This window comes from Mustela putorius, unplaced genomic scaffold (genome assembly GCF_011764305.1).
Source record: "Mustela putorius furo isolate JIRA1106 unplaced genomic scaffold, ASM1176430v1.1 tig00000151_pilon_pilon_pilon, whole genome shotgun sequence".
Taxonomy (NCBI): Eukaryota; Metazoa; Chordata; class Mammalia; order Carnivora; family Mustelidae; genus Mustela; species Mustela putorius.
Window position 1 is genome coordinate 1,665,532 of NW_025421296.1, and position 19,891 is coordinate 1,685,422.

Consider the following 19,891-nt stretch of genomic DNA (forward strand, 5'->3'; position numbering starts at 1 on the left):
CAGCCCACATGGAACTTACCCTCCAATGGCAGACAAGAGATAATGAACAAGTAAATAGAGAGATAAATATATATTATAGGAAGAGTGGGGTTGTATGGAATTTTAATTCGGAGGGTCTGACTGAGAGTGACATCTAAACAAATACCTAGAGGTGAGGGAGTGAACCACGCAAGGCACCAAGAAAGAGTCAGCAACTAACATAGATATATCTTCATTTAGTTTCACTCTTGATGCTTTTGAAGTTAGCAGCAATTGCAGTGTATCTCTTTGGTGACCCAGTCCTATTTCCTTGGGCTAATATGTAGTGTTCCACTTCCTGACTGTCCTACCAGATCAAGAAAACTTCACCAATAACACAGTGATAACAAACTGCCTAGTAGGTCAATTTGTTTACACTGGCTGTTTATGTTCCCTACCTGGGAGAAAAGGACTACATTTTAAAACAACAAAACCAAAGCACTGTTAGAACATGTTTGTACAAAGCTTAAGAAGACAATCATCTTGTTCTCAAAGCAATCATTGATGTAGCAACTTTTGAAACTTGTGATTTAAATCAAAGGTGAAGAATGATTATGAATCATGCAATTAAGCTACCAAGGAGGATGCTGAAGAGAGAAAAACCATTCACAGCACCATAAAACTGTCAAAAATAAAAACAGTACAATTATCAAAACCAGAATTGATATCATTCTTTGATTTTATGATTTGTTGTTCAGCAGAACTGAACTGTAGGCTAAATTATGCATTTTATTGATTCTGGATCTTGGGGCCTCATCCTTATCTGTAAAGGGCAGCTGTTGTGATTTTTCAGATTCCCTTCAATTCCAAGATTCGATGTGGCTAATTACCATTCCTATGATGTTTAGGTTATTTGTGTATTTGTGTACTCTGGTTTACCTCCTTTTGCAGTAATAGTACAAATTGCACCCATCCCAAGTAATACAACTTGTAAGTTTTGTATGAAAGTGATAATGACCTTCTTTTAAACACATCTACCAGAGCTTGGTGTTTAAAATGAGGATACCCTCTCTGAAAGTGCTGCCTTTTTTTCATCCCTCTTTTAGAACAGTCTTTAAGACACTCCGGCTTCTGCATCATTTTAGGGAGGATTAGATTTGAAATCAGGTGGATGATCACATCTCTAGTAGATGAGAAAAGTAATGAGACCTTATCTGGTGGGATTCATTCTCTGAAATTCCAAAGGAATTCTCAAACATTTCTAGCTATGACTCTGAGGAAAGATTTTCCGGTGTTGACAACTTTATAGATTAATGCCCATCTAAAGGCATAATAAAGAAAATAACCAACGTTATTGTGGACTATGCGTCAGGCAGAATTAAGTACTGACTGATTAATCCTCATAACAATACTTTAAGGATGAACTATCACTATTCTCATTTTACATGTGCAGAAACAAAGTCATAGAGAAATTAAACAGATTGCTCAAGTTTTCACAATTAACAAAGAGATTCGAACCCAGGCACTCTAGCTTCAAAGCCTGAGATCTTAACTTTCACCATACACTGCCTATATATATCCTGGCGTCCCTGTTTAAGTAAGAGTCCCATTATCAGCCGCACTCTCCTTGCAAACTGAAAAACACGAAGTCAAAATAAAGCTGCACTGCAAATTCGTTATCGAGCTTCTCCTCCAGTCCTGAACCACGAACTAGACTCTTAAAGAATATAAAATCTCAGTACCTGAGGTCTCTCGAGATTTAGGGAAGAAGTGTGTGGAGCAACCCAAATGTGTTCTGTCCTGGCGGTAAAGCCGTGAACAAGCGCTGCAAAAACTAGAGCCGGACCCGGTGTCTCCCTGCCTCTGGGGGTTCACGCCAGGGGGCCGCCCAGCCGCACCACGCGCTCCTACTACGCACGGAAGTGGCCCAGGGGCCGGTCCAACCAAACCACACCTGGCTCGAACGCGCCCGCGGGGTTCCTTCACTTGGCTCTCGCGGCGCCCATACCCCTTCCCGTACTTACCTTCGTGGACCCTCACCCGACGCATAGCGAGCGGGAAGCCCCACCAGAGCTGCGCCACACTCTACCGTCCTCCGCGCCGCGCCTCCCACCCCCAGCGGGGCCCACCGCCCTCCCCGCCTTGGCCCGGCCTCCTGACTCCGCCCCTCGCACCATGCCCCGCCCACACCAATCAACGGAACCGTCCCAACCACTAGCCTGCTCAGGGGCGGGGCTTATGCACACTCAGCTCCGCCCCTCGCTCGCTAGAAAGCGGTGGATCCGAGTGAAGGCACCGAGTGGATGCTGCCGGGAGGCCGTAAATAAACAAAGCCGGGAGGGCTTGGGGGTGTGTGACCCCGAGGGAGGGAGTGCTGGGCGCAGGTAGAGGGAACCGTCAAAGGGAGACAGTCAGCCTTGTGGCAAGATGCGGAAGGAGACTTGGGAGGGGAAAGTGAAGGCCCTCTCCCCAGGTTCCAGCTGACGTGTAGGACTGGGTGAGACATCTTGAAGCAACGGAGTTGATACTTAATAAGCGCATTAGCTAATCTTGTTCCCCTTAGGCAGGGTAGGATTCATGAATTCCGGGCTCCATGCATGAGAAATCACAGGAACAAGGGTTGAGAGGGAGGAAAAAAGCAATCGAATTCTTTACTGATCTCCAGCACACATCCTCGTTTTTCATTTTGGGGGAAATTCTGGAAAGGACTTCAGTAGGAATCACTTCAGACTCACTCATTCCTTCTCCCCTCAAATAGCTCAGGCACTTTTCAAGAGAGCATACTCAACGCAGGTTGAGTTTGGCATTAATGCCCACGGTGTACTGCAAGGTTTGTGACTACATGTATGGATAAAGGAAAAAATCAGACCACTCAGAAGGAATTATTTTAACTATTAATTTATTTGATTTTTGAACGTGAAAAACTATTTGAGGAATCAAGTCAAACACTAATTAAATTATGGTGGGAAAACACAAGGCTCACCTTGCTAACAAGAAGCATTTGCTGGGAGAACTTCAGAAAACAGTGTCAAGAGGCCAGCCTAGCTGTGTGGCCCTAAGGGAGATCACAATATCCAAAGCCCCAGATCTGCTTATCTTTAAAATAAAGAGATTGGGCCAAGTGACCTCATGACCTCTAAATACCCTTCCAAACTTAATTTCATCCTGCAAGATTCAGCAATTAAGGGCAAAGGGACCATAAGGAAAGTGCTGTCCAGTCAGGAGCCACACAGAGAAATTGGGGATTTTTAGAAAAAGCTTCAGGGATCTCTGACATTACTTCATTCAAGCTCTCCTGTCAGACTTTTCTATTTGCAATAATGATAACTCTTGTCCTAGCTCAAAACCTCTGACTCTTCCCTCTCAATCCTCACATTTGGTCATCAGGTCCTTGGCTTTTTCCATTATAGAGTCTCTTCAATGAACCTTCTCACTTTCACTGCCATCTCTGAATAAAGTACAAAACCAAAGAACTCAGGTTCTTGGATCTGACCCTCACCTATTTTTTTCTACCTAATCTCCAAGTACTCTCTGGCAGACTGCTTCTTCACTGTGTAGTATCCACAACATACAGCCAACATTCCTGCCACTGAACATTTATATCCACTGCTTCCCAGCTCAGAATATTTCTTAGTCCTAGCTACCTGTTCAGATTATGATAGCTCAGCTCAGGGACCTCTCTATCCAGTAAAATGCTATAACACCTAGGATCTGCACCACTCAATGTGGCACTTAGTAGGCCTACCTTATTTTGTTTTTTTTCTGTTATTTATATTTATCTCTAAAACTAAACTGTAAGCTCCTTCCTGGATAACCCCAGGCTCCAGGCAATAAAGTAAAAAAAAGCTATTTTCAGTATCTCAAAAGCCTAAAAAAATTATATATTCATCTATAATTAGGCTGTTCAAATTACCTATAACTGTAAGATTCTGGTTTTTTTATTAAGAAAATTTATATTTTTATTTTCATTTATTTTTTTAAATATATATGTATATTTAAAGATTTTATTTACTTATTTGACAGAGAGATCACAAGTAGGCAGAGAGGCAGGGAGAAGCAGGCTCCCTGCTGAGCAGAGAGCCCAACATGGGGCTTGATCCCAGGACCCCAAGATCATGACCCGAGCCAAAGGCAGAGGCCCAACCCACTGAGCCACCCAGATGCCCCTGTATTTTTATTTTTTAAGTAATTTGTATACCCAACATGGGGCTCAGACTTTACCCCAAGATCAAGAGTCACATGTTCCAGTGACTGAGCCAGCCAGGAGCCCCAGGATTCTGTTTTTATCTGAAATTATGTGACACTGCAATAACATCTATTACTTCATGTTAACCAAAGCTCTGATAGGCAGTTGGATGTGACTGATTTTTAGAAAAGGGAAACAGGAGTGCCTGGCTGGCTTGTCAGGAGAGCAGGTGACTCTTCATCTTGGTCAGGGTCTTGAGTTCAAGAGTTCAAGTCCCACACTGGATATAGAGATTACTTAAAAAAAAAAAAAAGAAGAAGAAAGAAAGAAAGTAAAGAAAAGGGAAAATAAATTGCTAATAAATAAGACTTATTTTGAAGTCTGAATCTATGAGATTCACAGAGGTACATAAAAATAAAAAGTAGCTGACCCATTCTTTTGTCACCCCATTGCCAAAACAAGTGACATACCCAGAGTAAGTGCTTAAGAAGATAGTCATTAGTCTATTATTATTTTCAGCTTTCTTTAAGCCCTCACTCTCTCCTTTGCTTTAATTAAAATACTGGTCTTTTCTTCTCATGCAAATAAGATTGTAAGAGTTTCCCTTCAACTTCAAATAAATTCTGAAGAATAAGATAAACAAGAATCACACTGCTTCTCAGAGTTGGACTAGAAAGGTTTCTGATGTCCAAGAAATAAACCATCAAATCATGGTAAACTGCTTATGTTAAGGCGCCCTACATACTACTCACATCTTTAAAGAGTAAATTTTCCTTAACTGCAACCTTAGCCAGATGACAAAAGTAGAAGCAAGACCAAGTTTGCAGAATGACTACCAAGTAAGAGTGAAAACTGATTTGCAATCTATCAATGGCCCCTTGTGTTTTGAAAATGTCACTGGCAAATTTAAAGGAGGCCCCAGAGCTCTGAAGTCTGGCCCAAACAATCTATAAATCACTACTCACAGCAAACCTTTATAATATTCTGGATGTTTAGAAAGTAATAAATAGGCAGATTAAACAATAGTCACACTTCATTTTATAGACTGGTTGTACCAGAGGCTACTGGTTATAGACTCTTGGAATGTTTCTCTTCCTCTTCTAAAAATGTGAAGTAATTATTAAGATGAGAGATTTAAGGTAACTTCTAAATCTGGCCAAGATGTTGTAACAAGGACCATATTTACTCTCCTACCTGAACCAACAACGACAACAAAAAGAAGCCAGACAAAATATATAAAACAACAGTTTTCAAGATGGGTATCAGGAAAATGAAGGAGACTGATGTCTCAGAGATGAGGAATGAACAAGATTTGCCCCAGCTTATCACCTCAGAGAACTTACAGGCCATGACAGTAGAAGAGGGAAGCTCAAGAACAATGAGACCAGGGAAAACAAGACAGCTAGAGTTCATAACTCAGATAGGGAGAAAAGAGAACAATACAGAGAATCCCAGAGATCTGCTGAAGTTCTTCCTTGAGAATTCAACAGTGCTGATCAGTGTACGCTTGTCCTCAAGGTCATGGAAAGAACAAACCATCTCAAAGCAGTAAAAGGAAAAGTATTAGGCACTCACAGAGGGCCAGGAATAATGGCTATTCACACCAAGCCAACTAGAAACCTCCCAATTCAATGAAATAGAGTACTTAGAAGGGTCTTGCTGTAGTATCGGGGAGTAATTAGCCCTAGACTAAATGCTGCTTGGGTGCTGCCAAAAAAATAAGAAGTAATATCCAAAAGGATCAAACTATTTTAAAGTTATTTAACTGCATCTCAAATTAGAATTCAGGTGTTCAGCACCCAATAAGCTAAAATTCACAACATCTGCCATTCAATCAGATATTGCAAGGCATGAAAAGAAACAAAAATATGGCTCATAATGAGAAAAATCAATCAGTGAAACTAACAACTGACATAGCAGTTAGAATTAGCAGACAAGAACATTAAAACAGTTATTATAAGGGCACCTGTGTGGCTCAGTGGGTTAAGCCTCTGCTTTCGGCTCAGGTCACGATCTCAGGGTCCTGGGATCAAGCCCCACATTGGGCTCTCTGCACAGCGGGGACCCTGCTTCCCTCTCTCTCTGCCTGCCTCTCTGCCTACTTGTAATCTCTCTCTCTGTATTACTTATAAATAAATAAATAAAATCTTAAAAATATTTTTTTAAAAAAGCAGTTATTATAATGGTAATATATTTTAAAAATTAAGTAGAGATAAGGAAGGTATAGAAAAATTTCTAATTCCAGAGCACCTGGGTGGTTCAGTGGGTTAAAGCCTCTGCCTTCAGCTCAGGTCATGATATCAGGTTCCTGGGATTGAGTCCTGCATCAGGCTCTCACAGAGAGCCTGCTTCCTCCTCTCTCTCTGACTGCCTCTCTGCTTTGAGATCTCTGTTACCTCTGTGTGATCTTATGATCGCTATCTGTCAAGTAAATTAAAAAAAATTTTTTTTAAATAATGTAAAATAAAAGAAACATTTTAAAAAAGAAGGAAATTGGGGATAAAAATATATGTTTATAAAAAATAAAAAATTTGAAAGTGAAAAAAAAAAGGAGGGGCGCCTGGGTGGCTCAGTGGGTTAAGCCACTGCCTTCGGCTCAGGTCATGATCTTAGGGTCCTGGGATCGAGTCCCGCATCGGGCTCTCTGCTCAGCGGGAGCCTGCTTCCTCCTCTCTCTCTCTCTGCCTGCCTCTCTGCCTACTTGTGATCTCTCTCTGTAAAATAAATAAATGAAATCTTAAAAAAAAAAAAAAAAAGGAAAAATTTCTAAATACAATCTAGAGGTGAAAACAATCTCTAAGGTGAAAAATACATTGGATGGGATTAATGGGGGAATTGACACTGCAGAAGAAAGGATTAGTGAACTTGAATACACACAAAACAAAATTTCCAAGATGAATTACAGAAAGAAAAAGGAATTAAAAAGAGAATCCATAGGGTATGGGAAACCTTTACGCAGCCTAACATACTTGTAGCTGGAGTCCATGAAGGAGATGATAAAACTGAGCTGGGGAAAGATCAGAATAGACATTTGAAGAAATATGACTGATATTTCAAAATTTGATGAAAATTATAAACCCACAGATCTCACAAACTTGATGAACCCAAACATCAGAAACACAAAGGAAACTACAATAAGATATTTCATAATACAATTACTAAAAACCAGTGATAAAGCAAAAAAGGGGGGGGGAAAGACATACTATATATGGAGAAATGAGAGTAAAATTGACAGATTTCTTGTCAGAAGCATGCAAGAAAAAGACAGTGGAGCAAGATCTTTGAAGTCCTGAACAAAAAAGCTGTTAACCTAAAATTCTATACTCAGCAAAAAATATCTTTCAAAATTCAAGATAATACAAAAAATTTTTTTTCAGATGCAGAAACTGAAAGACAGTAACAAGAAAACTTGCACTACAAGAAATGTTAAAGGGAGTCCATCAGACACACAAAAAATGACTCCAGATATCTGGGAATATGTACCACAAATGAAGAATAGTGGAAATAGTAACAAGAGATGTGTTTGTTTGTTTACAATTAGAATCTTGTAAAAGATAGTAACTATTTAAAACAATAAGCATAATCATTTATTGTGGGTTTTATAGCCTATATGTAAGTAAAATGTATGACAACAATAGCATAAAGGTTAGGTGGAGAGACATGGAAGTATATTATTGAAAGGTATATTGTATAATTATGTATAAGCCTCCTATAAGTGATATGGCATAATTCATTTGAAGATAGACTATAATAAATTAGAATAGTATACTCAAACCCCAAAATAAGGTAGGAAAAGAAGAAAGAGGACAAAAAGAACACATAAGACAAATAGAAAACAAGTAACAAGAGGACACACATAAACTTAACTCACATCAATAATAACATAAAAAGCAATAGTCAAAACAACACAATTAAAATTTGTCTTACTGGTAAATAAAACAAGACCCAACTATATTTCACATACAAAATACTATTCTTCAGATATGAAGACACAAATAGGTTTAAAGTAAAAGTATGGAAAAAGATATACCATAGTAACAGTAGTCAAAAGAAAGCTGGAGCAGCTGTAATAATATCACATAAGGTAGACTTCAAAGCAAATAATATCACCAGGGAACAAAAAGATCACTTCATAACTATGAAGAGATCAATTCATCTTGATGACATAAAAGTCCTAAACATTTATAGGGGTGCCTGGGTAGCTCAGTTTGTTAAGCATTTGCCTTCAGCTCAAGTCATGTTCCCCAGGTCGTAGGACCAAGCCCCACATGGAGCTCCTGCTCAGCAGGGAGGCTGCTTCTCCCTCTCCTCTGCTCCTTCCCCTGCTTGTGCTCTCTCTCTCTTGCTCTATCAAATGAGTAGATAAAATCATTTTTAAAAAAAAGTCCTAATAATTTATGTATCTAATAACAGAGTTTCAAAATAAATGAGAAAAAAATGAAACAACTTGAAGGAAAACTAGGCATATGCTATTTTTAGAGGTTTTAAAAACTCTCATAATAACAGTACAAAATCAGCAAGGATATTGTCTTAATTAGTTTGGGTTGCTATAACAAAATACCAGACTGTGTAGCTTATAAACAACTGATATTTAATTTTCATGGGTTCTAGAGACTGGAAGTCAGAGATCGGGGGCCAGCAGGGTTGGGTGAGGGCCCTTTTCATGATCTATGGCCAGTATCTTCTCTTTGTGTCCTCACCCGATAGAAGGGAAAAAGAAGTTCTGTGGGATCTCTTTTGTAAGAATACTAAACCTATTTTTTAAAATTTCTTATCAGTGTAACAGTATTCATTGTTTTTGCACCACACCCAGTGCTCCATGCAATACATGCCCTCTCTAATACCCACCACCTGGTTCCCCCAACCTCCCACCTCCTGCCCCTTCAAAACCCTCAGATTGTTTTTCAGAGTCCATAGTCCCTCATGGTCCCTCCTCTTCCAATTTCCCTCAACTCCCTTTTCCTCTCCATCTCCCGTTGTCCTCCATGCTATTTGTTATGCTCCACAAATAAGTGAAACCATATGATAATTGACTCTCTCTGCTTGACTTATTTCACTCAGCATCATCTCTTCCAGTCCCGTCTATGTTGCTACAAAAGTTGGGTATTCATCCTTTCTGATGGAGGCATAATACTCCATAGTGTATATGGACCATATCTTCCTTATCCATTTGTCCGTTGAAGGGCATCTTGGTTCTTTCCACAGTTTGGCAACCGTGGCCATTGCTGCTATAAACATTGGGGTACAGATGGCCCTTCTTTTCACTAAATCTGTATCTTTGGGGTAAATACCCAGTAGTGCAATTGCAGGATCATAGGGAAGCTCTATTTTTAATTTCTTGAGGAATCTCCACACTGTTCTCCAAAGTGGCTGCACCAACTTGCATTCCCACCAACAGTGTAAGAGGGTTCCCCTTTCTCCACATCCTCTCCAACACATGTTGTTTCCGGTCTTGCTAATTTTGGCCATTTTAACTGGTGTAAGGTGGTATCTCAATGTGGTTTTACTTTGAATCTCCCTGATGGCTAATGATGATGAACATTTTTTCATGTGTCTGATAGCCATTTGTATGTCTTCATTGGAGAAGTGTCTGTTCATATCTTCTGCCCATTTTTTTTATATGATTGTCTGTTTTGTGTGTGTTGAGTTTGAGGAGTTCTTTATAGATCCTGGATATCAACCTTTTGTCTGTACTGTCATTTGCAAATTTCTTCTCCCATTCTGTGGGTTGCCTCTTTGTTTTGACTGTTTCCTTTGCTGTGCAGAAGCTTTTGATCTTGATGGAGTCCCAAAAGTTTATTTTCGCTTTTGTTTCCTTTGCCTTTGGAGACATATCTTGAAAGAAGTTGCTGTGGCTGATATCGAAGAGGTTACTGCCTATGTTCTCCTCTAGGATTCTGATGGATTCCTGTCTCACGTTGAGGTCTTTTATCCATTTTGAGTTTATCTTTGTGTACGGTGTAAGAAAATGGTCGAGTTTCATTCTTCTACATATAGCTGTCCAGTTTTCCCAGCACCATTTATTGAAGAGACTGTCTTTTTTCCACTGTATATTTTTTCCTGTTTTGTTGAAGATTAATTGACCATAGAGTTGAGGGTCCATATCTGGGCTTTCTACTCTGTTCCACTGGTCTATGTGTCTGTTGTTATGCCAGTACCATGCTGTCTTGGTGATCACAGCTTTATAGTAAAGCTTGAAATCAGGTAAGGTGATACCCCCAGTTTTATTTTTGTTTTTCAACATTTCGTTAGCGATTCAGGGTCTCCTCTGATTCCATACAAATTTTTGGATTATTTGCTCCAGCTCTTTGAAAAATACTGGTGGAATTTTGATCGGAATACTCATTCTTCTCAAGTGCATATGGAACCTTCTCAAGAACAGACCACATACTGGGTCACAAATCAGGACTGAACCGATACCAAAAGACTGAGGTTATTCCCTGCATATTCTCAGATCACAATGCTTTGAAACTGGAGCTCAATCACAAGGAAAAGTTCGGAAGGAACTCAAACACCTGGAAGCTAAAGACCACCTTGCTTAAGAATGCTTGGATCAACCAGGAGATCAAGGAAGAACTGAAACAATTCATGGAAACCAAAGAGAATGAAGACACTTCGGTCCAAAACCTATGGGATACAGCAAAGGCAGTCCTAAGGGGGAAATACATAGCCGTCCAAGCCTCCCTCAAAAAAACTGAAAAATCCAGAATACACCAGCTGTCTCTACACCTTACAGAATTGGAGAATCAACAACAAATCAAACCAACTCCACACATAAGAAGGGAAATCATCAAGATTAGAGCTGAGATCAATGAGGTAGAAACCAGAGTTATCAATGTTATAGTTATCAATGAAACTAGAAGTTGGTTTTTTTTAAAGAATCAATAAAATCAATAAACCATTGGTCACACTAATCCAAAAGAAAAGAGAGAAAGCCCAAATTCATAAAATTATGAATGAAAAGAAAGAGATCACAACTAACACCAAGGAAGTAGAAACAATCATCAGAAGTTATTATCAACAGTTATATGTCAATAAGCTAAGCAACCTAGATGAAATGGATGCATTCCTGGAAAACTATAAACTCCCAAAACTGAACCAGGAAGAAATGGACAACCTGAATAGACCGATATCTAGTAACGAGATTGAAGCAGTGATCAAAAACCTCCCAAAAAACAAGAGCCCAGGACCTGATGGATTCCCTGGAGAATTCTACCAAACTTTCAAAGAAGAAATAACACCTATTCTCCTGAAGCTGTTTCAAAAAATTGAAGCAGAGGAAAAACTTCCAGACTCTTTCTATGAAGCCAGCATTACCCTGATCCCCAAACCCAGCGAAGACCCTACCAAAAAGGGGAATTTCAGACCAATATCACTGGTGAATATGGATGCTAAGATTCTCAACAAGATCCTAGCAAACAGGATCCAACAGCACATTAAAAAGATTATCCCCCATGACCAGGTAGGATTCATCCCTGGGCTACAAGAATGGTTCAACATTCGCAAATCAATCAGTGTGATAGAATAAATTAATAAGAGAAGAGAGAAGAGCCACATGGTCCTCTCAATTGATGCAAAAAAAGCATTTGACAAAATCCAGCATCCGTTCCTGATTAAAACGTTTCAAAGTATAGGGATAGATGGAACATTCCTGAACTTCATAAAATAGATCTATGAAAGACCCACAGCAAATATCATCCTCAATGGGAAAAAGCTTGTAGCCTTCCGGCTGAGAGCAGGAACACAACAAGGATGCCCACTCTCACCACTCTTGCTCAACATAGTATTAGAAGTCCTAGCAACAGCAATCAGACAACAAAGAGAAATAAAAGGTATCCAAATTGGCAATGAAGAAGTCAAATTCTCTCTCTTTGCGGATGACATGATTCTTTAGATAGAAAACCCAAAAGACTCCACCCCCAAACTACTAGAGTACTAATCCTATTTATGAGGGCTCCACCTTCATGACCTAATTACCTCCCAAAGGCCCTACCTACTAATACCATCACCTTTTGAGGTGAAGATTTCCACGGATGAATTTGAGGGTAGACACAAACATTCAGACCATAACAGATATAAAATATCTAAACAATATTATTAACCATAGGGGCGCCTGGGTGGCTCAGTGGTTAAGCCGCTGCCTTTGGCTCGGGTCATGATCTCGGGGTCCTGGGATTGAGTCCCGCATCGGGCTCTCTGCTCAGCAGGGAGCCTGCTTCCTCCTCTCTCTCTCTGCCTGCCTCTCTGCCTACTTGTGATTTCTCTCTGTCAAATAAATAAATAAAATCTTAAAAAAAATAAAATAAAATAAAAATATATTATTAACCATAAAAGATCTAAACAATACTATTAACCATCTTAACCTGACATTTAAGATTACTAAAAGACATGAGAATATAATTCTTTTTGAGTACACGCAAGACACTTACCAAGTTAGACCATATTCTGGGCCACAAAACAAGTTTCAATAAACTTATAAGGATTTAAGGCATACTAAGTATGTTCTCTAAACAATGAAATTAAATTAGAAATCAATAACAGGGGGGCGCCTGGGTGGCTCAGTGGGTTAAAGCCTCTGCCTTCAGCTCAGGTCATGATCCCAGGGTCCTGGGATTGAGCCCCATATCTGGCTCTCTGCTCAGCAGGGAGCCTGCTTCCTCCTCTCTCTTACTGCCTCTCTGCCTACTTGTAATCTCTGTCTGTCAAATAAATAAATAAAATCTTTAAAAAAAAAAAAGAAATCAATAACAGAAAAACATCTGGAAAATCTCCAAGTATGTGAAATCAATATTTAATTCTAAGTAACCCATGGGTCAAAGAAGAAATCAAAAGGAAACTAGGAAATATTTTGCACTAAATGAAAATTAAAACACAACACATCCAAATTTGTGGGTTGCAATAAAACAGTACTTAGGAGACAATATGCATAAAAAAAAAAAAGAGAGAAACTTCTCAAATCAGTGACCTCAGTTTCTATCTTACTAAACAAACGGAGCAAAGTATAATACAAAGAAAGAAAGTAATAAAGATCTGAGCACAACCAATGAAAGAGAAAAGAGAAAAGTCAATGAGACCAAAAGTTAATTTAAAAAAATTAGTCAAACTGCTAAACCAGACTAATCAACCCACACACAAAAAGACAGAGGGGCACCTGGATGGCTCAGTCAGTTAAGCCTCTGACTCTTTATTTCTGCTCAGGTCATGATCTCAGGGTCCTGGGATTCAGCCCCGCTTCAGGATCTGTGCTTGGCACGGAGTCTTTTTGTCCCCTCCCTTTGTTATTCCCTATTCAGGCTCTCTTTCTCTCTCTCAGATAGATAGATAGATGATAGATAGACAGGAAAACAAACAAATAAAATCTTAAAAAAAAATTAAAAGGGGAGAACCTGGGTGGCTCAGTCAGTTAAGTGTCTGCCTTTGGGTCAGGTCATGATCCTCAGGTTCTGGGATCGAGTTCCGAGTCAGGCTCCCTACTCAGCAGGTAGTCTGTTTTTCCTTCTCCCTCTGCCACTCCTCCCTGCTCACAGTCACTCTTTCTCCCTCTCTCAAATAAATACATAAAATCTTTTTTTTTTTTTTTTTTTTTTTTTTTTAAAGATTTTATTTATTTATTTGACAGAGAGAAATCACAAGTAGACGGAGAGGCAGGCAGAGAGAGAGAGAGGGAAGCAGGCTCCCTGCTGAGCAGAGAGCCCGACGTGGGGCTCGATCCCAGGACCCCGAGATCACGACCCGAGCCGAAGGCAGCGGCTCAACCCACCGAGCCACGCAGGCGCCCCCATAAAAGGTGGGGGTGTGTGCCTGGTGGCTTAGTAGGTTAAACATCCAACTCTTGATCTCCAGGTTGTAAGTTCAAGCCCTACATTGGGCTCTACACTGGGTATGAAGCCTACTGAAAAATAAATAAATAAATAGCTGTTCTTCATTGAGGCCTTTCCTATATAAAATAGGCCTTCCTCTGTTAGCTCTATAATAGTGGCTTGTTCATTTTCGTCATAGCACTGCGATCACAATTTGCTCTTTATTTCACTGTTTACTGTGCCCCTGTTCTTGCCCCATTAGAGTTCAAGGTCCATGAAAGTAAAATAACATATCCATCTTGTTTACCATAGCATCTGCAGGGCCTGGGGCATATAACGATGGGGTGCAAATCATTAAATGAATGGACTACTTTCTGAAGTCCCTTCAAGTCTGCCTCCACAGCCTGTCTGGCATTTGTCCCTTTCCTACACTCTGATAATATAGGTCTGAGCCTTCCTGTTGTGCTCACTTTTTTAATGGTCTCCCAGACTCCTCTCTTTTTCTTTTTCTATTCAGATTGTAGAATGTTGCCTAAGACAATTTAATTCTAGCCACATCATTTTCTCTGTTCAAATCCTATAATAATTTTAACACAATCTTTATCAAAATTCTAACAGCCTTGTTTTACAGAAATTATCCTCAAATTCATATAGAATTGCAAAGGGCCCTATATAACAAAAACAATATTGAAAAAGAACAAGGCAAAACTTACCAGAGTTATAGTAATGAAAGCAACAGAACACTAACACAAGGATAGATAGGCCTATTAGCCACTGGGATAGAACTGAGTCCATAAATAAGCCCATATATCTATGGCCAACTAATTTTCAACAAGGGTGCTAAGATCATTCAGCAGGGAAAGGGTAGTCTCTTCAAATAGTGGCTGGCCAACTGCATATCCATATGCAAAAAATGAAGTTGGATTCCTACCTCACACTCTGTATAAAAACTAACTCAAGATTGATTAATGACCTAAATATAAGAGTTAAAACTACTAAAATCTTATATGAAAACATAGAGATGAATATTCATGATCTTGGATTTGACAATGGATTCTTAGACCTGACACTAAAAGTATGAGCAACAACAAAACAGATAAATTATAGTTCATAAAAAATTAAAAACCTTTGTGAAAAATTAAAATTAAAAATTAAAAACCTTTGTGAGTCAAAGATTATTATTAAGGAATTAAAAAGACAACATATGCAACAGAAGAAAATATTTGCAAATCATATATTGAAAAGAGTCTAGCACCCAGAATATATAAAGAACTTGTAGAACTCAACAACAAAAAGATAAAGAACACAATTAAAAAGTGGACAAAGGACCTGAGTAAACATTTCTCTAAAGAAGAAATATAAACAGCCAACATGCATATGAAAAGTGTTCAGCATATCAGTCATCAGGAAAATGCAAATCAAAACCACAAAGAGATACCATGTCACACCTACTAGGATGGTAATAATAAAAAAAGAGCGGAAACCAAGTAGGGGTGAGGATGTGGAAAAACTGGAGCTCTTGTATATTGTTGGTAGGAATGTAAAATGGAGCAGCTACTGAGGAAAACAATTTGTCAGTTCCTCAGAAAGCTAAACACAGAATTATTATTATATTACCCAGCAATTCCACACCTAGATATATACCCCAAACAACTGAATACATGTGCCCAAAACAATATTTACATGTACATGTTAATAACTGCACTATTTACAATAGCCAAAAGACGGAAACAACCAAATGTTCATCAAAGGATGAATGGTTAAACAAATTGTGTTATATATATTCAACAGAATATTATTCAGCCATAAAAAGTAATGAAGTACTGATAGATGTTACACTGTGGATGAACCTCAAAAGCATTATGCTAAGTGAAAGAAGTCAGACACAAGAGGACACATCCTGAATAAATGCACTACTTGGAATAGCTGGAGCCACAGAAACCCTAACGCAATGGTAGTTGCCAAGGGCTGTGATGGGGTTGGGGGAGTTGGGGCACAAGGGAATGGGAAATTACTGCTTACAGGACATGGGGTTTAACTTGGGGTGAAGAAAATGTTTGAAACTAGATAGGAGTGATCACACAACATTGTAAATATACTAAATGTCACTGAATTGTTCATTTTAAAAGGGTTAATTTTATGTTACGTGAATGCTACCTTAATTTTGTGGAAAACACCTTAACCATAATCCACTGATGAGTAAATAAGACCTCATCAACCTAGCCTCCTAGAGCCTTCATATGTGACCATCACATAACTCTAATTCCCCTTCATGCCTCCCATCCTTCAAGCAGAAGTCCTTTCCTTTACATGCAACACAGAACCTCATTACATACATAAGTCCAGCTCTTCGTTCATGGCATTATTCAAATATCCTTCAAATATCCTTATTTAAATATTATTCAAATATCCTTCAAGATTTTTTCTCAGTCTCTTAGTGGAGCATACATACTCTCTTTCCTGTAAGCTTCTATGAGCATTATGGGCATCTGGGTGGCTCAGTAGGTTAAGCCTCTGCCTTTGGCTCAGGTCATGATCTCAGGGTCCTGGGATTGAGCCCCACATCGGGCTCTCTGATCAGCAGGGAGCCTGCTTCCCCCCACCCCTATAGCTAACAAAATAGCTATAGACATATTTCTGCAGATTAATAGGAAATAACTAGAACTATTTGTAGCTCTGATAATAATTGCTAATGTTCTTTTTTTAAAGATTTATTTATTTATTTGAGGGGGGCAGAAAAATAGGGGGAGAGGTAGAGAGGGTCTTAAGCAGACTCTGCGTGGAGCTCAGAGCCGGATGCTGGGCTCGATCTCACTACCCTGAGATCACGACCTAAGCTAAAACCAAGAGTCAGATGCTTAACCAACTGTGCTGCCCAGATGCCCCATAATTGCTAATGTCCTTAATAGTATGAGTCAAAATAATAATAGCTAACAGTCATATAGCACTTTTACATATATTGATCCTCACAATAAGCTTATGAGCCATGCACAACCATCATCCCTATTATACAGATGAAGAAACACCTACAAAGCCAAATCACTTGGCTCAATGTCACTTGCTATTAACTGGCAGAGTTGGGATTGGAATCTGGCCATTTTGGTTCCAGAGTACATGTTCTCAGTCACTATGCTACATCACCTCTCTTATAATGACAACTTAACCATGTATAATACAATAACTTTGAAAAGTCAATGAGTTTCTAAGAAACTTACTGCTAATATTCTAGAGCAGATTAATGTGAAACTTCCACTGTTTTCTCAGACTTTATGCCTAGAATTCTGAGATGGCTGATAACTTTTATGAATAAACTTGATTCCATCGTAATAAAGAAAGTATACTAACTAAGAACCAGAGTTGAAGCAGGAACACAACATAACACACTATTAAAGATATAATAACAAATGAACTATAATAAAGGAACACAATAAAAGTTTAAGTACACCAATGGGACTATACATTTACTGAAATATAAGGGAACCTGAAAATTTCATAAAGAAAGACTGATTAAGTATAAATTTCTGATTAAAAACAATTTTTAAATATTTTAGGTATCTCAAATTCCACATAATGTTTATATGTAACAGTGCTTATATATCTTTTGTTAAATCAACATTGATTTACATAAATATTAATGTTATAGTGAAGGGGACCTAACTCTATAAAAGAGAATTAGTGACCTATGATATAATTACACTGAAGACCTATAGAGCAGTGGGCCAGAGAAAATAGAATTTGATAAACAACAATTAAAGGTTATTCATCTTAGAGAGGAAATAAAATCTTTGAATTTGACATCCAATCGAATCCTTTTTCTCAACTTTCAAAAGTCTGATCCTTTCTATTAATCTTGTATGCAGAAAATCATCTATTAATGATGTGCTGAGTAATTTTATTTGACACTGGAATTTGGAATAGGCCTTTGGGTTTAAATTTGTCTCAAATGATTTATATGATCTGGTCAGTAATTTTTAATCCATGATTAGTTACACATTTTTTTTTTAAAAGACCGACTAATTCAGAGGCACCTGGGTGCCTCAGTGGATTAAGGCACTGCCTTAGCCTCAGGTCATGATTTCAGGGTCTTAGGATCAAGCCCCGCATTGGGCTCTCTGTCCCCCCTCTCTCTGCCTGCCTCTCTGCCTACTTGTGATCTCTCTCTCTCTGTCAAGTAAATAAATAAAATCTTTTAAATAAAATAAAAGACTAATTCAGTTTCCATGAATGGAGACAGAGTATAAGAACATTTTTATGCATTCTTTTGTATGCTAAGGGGGAAAATTATTTCCCATCATATTTTCATGATTCAAAAGACTATGTTATAAATAGGTAATTTGTTCTTTTCCAATTTGGGTCCCAGAACTTACCACTAATAGCTTCATTCACTTGAACTTAACTTTCTAAGACTCTTTCTTTTTTATTAGTTTCAAAGGTAGGATTTAGTGTTTCATTAGTTGCATATAACACCCAGTGCTCATTACATCAAGTGTTCTCATTAATGCCCATCACCCAATCACCCCATCCCCTGACACACCTCTCCTCCAGTAACCTTCAGTTTGTTTCATAAGAGTTCAGCATCTCTTAGGGTTTGCCTCTCTCTCAACTGTTATCTTACTTTATTTTCCTTCCCTTCCCCTATGTTCATATGAGCACTAGAGTCATGTCAAAGGCCTTACAACCAATGCAGAGTTAACCAAAGATGGAAAAATCAAGCATAAAAAAGAATAATGACTATGGTTAACTGAAACACAATGAATGTCATTCTGGAAGCAGCCAACTTTTGGTTTCGGTTCAAGTCATAATCTCAGGATCCTGGGATTGAGCCCTGTATCAGGCTCCCTGCTCAGTGGGGAGTCTGCTGGAGGAATCACTCTACCTCTTCTTTTCTCCCTCCCCCCACTCGTGCACTCTCTCAAATAAATAAATAAATCATTAAAAAATACAAAACAAACCTCATGGATTATCTATGAGTGATACTAAGGAACTAAATCTTTTTTTTTTAACTGGTATATAAATGGCATATAAATGATAGGAATCAAGACTTTATACTGCTTGGGGTGTCTGGGTGGCTCAGTGGGTTAAAGCCTCTGTCTTCAGCTCAGGCCATGATCTCAGGGTCCTAGGATGGAGCCCTGCATCTGGCTCTCTGCTCAGCAGGGAGCCTGCTTCCCTCTCTCTCTACCTGCCTCTCTGCCTATTTGTGATCTGTCTCTGTGTCAAATAAATAAATAAACTCTTAAAAAAAAAAGACTTTATACTGCTTTTCCCATATAAATTACACTTTGAGGTAACCAAATAGTTGATGAAGGGACGTTGCCTTTTATAGAAGAATGAATAAAGAAGAATGGAATTAGAATGTGACCATTTTGCAACCTCTAAGGAATTAATGGGTCTAGGCAATGATCACCAATGACTGCTCCCTTAAAATAGGACAGCCAACCAGACATTTTGTCTCCCAAAAGAAAAAACACACCACCACTTATGAAGTACTCTTGGCAAAAAATTTGAACCCAAATCTCAAAAAGTTTCTAGTCCTAACTTCCAATGTATAGGAAAAACAGGGGTCAGAGATACATGATAAATGACATTTCAGGGATGAAATCAGCAGAATTTAGTGGTAAATTCTACAGGACAAATGACCGTTTCTTAATTGTATAAGTCTTAAGGTTAAAAAGAAAGGCAGGAAACACTTAGATTAAAAGACCTAAAAGATATATCAACTACCAATTGTAATATATGGATATTATTTGGATCTTGATTGGATTAAACAAACTGAAAAACTTATAAGGCAATTGGGGATGACTAGATATCTAATAACATTAAGAAATCATTGTGGTTTCTTAAAGATATGATGTTGTGTTTCTGAAAAGTGTCTATATCTTAGAGGTAATACTGAAATATTTAAGTGGGTGTGTGTGTGGTTCAGTCAGTTGAGCATCTGACTCTT

General features: G+C 38.6%; 1 protein-coding gene across 3 annotated transcripts in view; it reads right to left on the bottom strand.

The window, feature by feature from the left end:
• Nucleotides 1–19,891, bottom strand: part of SGK3 (serum/glucocorticoid regulated kinase family member 3) — a 145,054-nt gene that overhangs the window by 84,309 nt on the left and 40,854 nt on the right. Inside the window, exon 1 of one of the 3 annotated variants that reach the window (XM_045075711.1) lies at nt 1,983–2,122. The exons of 1 other annotated variant lie outside the window; for it this stretch is intronic. The gene's annotated coding sequence lies outside the window, so the exon portion shown is untranslated. Of the gene's footprint in view, nt 1–1,982; nt 2,125–19,891 lie in introns of those variants that run through there. One more of the 3 variants, XM_045075714.1, reaches the window with a different exon arrangement.